Source organism: Phocoena phocoena, chromosome 20 (genome assembly GCF_963924675.1).
Source record: "Phocoena phocoena chromosome 20, mPhoPho1.1, whole genome shotgun sequence".
NCBI classification, from domain to species: domain Eukaryota; kingdom Metazoa; phylum Chordata; class Mammalia; order Artiodactyla; family Phocoenidae; genus Phocoena; species Phocoena phocoena.
In genome coordinates, this window is record NC_089238.1 from 9,860,169 (window position 1) to 9,861,503 (window position 1,335).

General features: G+C 48.2%; 1 non-coding gene across 1 annotated transcript; it reads left to right on the forward strand.

Annotated features, from left to right (window-relative positions):
• Positions 1–795: 795 nt before the first annotated feature.
• Positions 796–899, forward strand: LOC136141596 (U6 spliceosomal RNA). The gene has a single exon (XR_010657768.1). It is a non-coding gene; the product is annotated as a U6 spliceosomal RNA (small nuclear RNA).
• Positions 900–1,335: the final 436 nt, after the last annotated feature.

The window sequence follows — 1,335 nt, forward strand, 5'->3', positions numbered from 1 at the left end:
AAGCCAGGCATTGGGAAAGCAGTTGTCCTGAACTTCAAATAAAGGAAAGCTTAAAAAGCAATCATCCAGGGGACTTCCCTGGGACTAACCCTGGCTCAGTGGTTAAGAATTCGCCTGCCAACACAGGGGACACAGGTTCGAGCCCTGGTCCAGGAAGATCCCACATGCTGCGGAGCAACTAAGCCCATGTGCCACAACTACTGAGACTGTGCTCTACAGCCTGCGAGCCACAACTACCGAGCCCGCGTGCCACAACTACTGAAGCCCGCATGCCTAGAGCCCACGCTCCGCAACAAGAGAAGCCACCGCAATGAGAAGCCCGCACACCACAACGAAGAGTAGCTCCCACTCGCCTCAACTAGAGAAAGCCTGCACACAGCAACGAAGACCTAACACAGCCAAAAAAAAACAAAAAAAAAAAGCAATCATTCCAGAACACCGAGCCCTCAGAGGGTCCGTTCTCCCCCTTCTGGGGGCAATTCCCCATCAAGGACAAGGTCAGTCTATCCTCAGTCACACCCCAGCACCCAACATTTAACTTAAGATAGGGGATCAGGGGACTTCTCTGGTGGTCCAGTGGGTGAGACTCCATGCTCCCAATGCAAGGGGCCTGGGTTTGATCCTTGGCTGGGGAACTAGATCCTGCATGCATGCCACAAGTAAGAAGCCTGCGTGCCATAACTAAAGATCCCGTGTGCTGCAACTAAAACCCAGCGCAGCCTAAATAAATAAATGAATATTTTTTAAAAAGATAGAGGATCGGGAATTGGATTTCTTTTTTAAAAATTTATTTATGTGCTCACTTCGGCAGCACATATACTAAAATTGGAACGATGCAGAGACTAGCATGGCCCCTGCACAAGGATGACACACAAATTTGTGAAGTGTTCCATATTTTTTCACTTTGTTATAAAGCAGAAACTAACACAGCATTGTAAAGCAATTATACTCCAATAAAGATGTTTAAAATTTTTTATTTATTTTAGTATTTGTACAAGGGGGTAAATCCGTAAACTCTTGCCACCCCACTCCACCCGAGTCCCTAATCCAGCCGCTATCCTCACATCAGCCCCCGCTGCCGCAGCCTGGTTTACAGTGATTGACCTCTGCTCAGCTTTCTTTCCCCCGCAGTTGACTCCTCACTCACAATTTCTCTCTGCAATTACGTTTCAAGGGAGACGATTAACATGGACTCGTGTACCTCAGGGATGCTGGGTGTCTTCCTCTGTTATCCTCCCAAGTCCTCACAGTTGACTTCGCTTTGTAGCCGTTACCCCGGGCCCCATCCTTGCTCAAGACATGAGTGGTCTCTTACTCTGTAACTAGACGAGCATG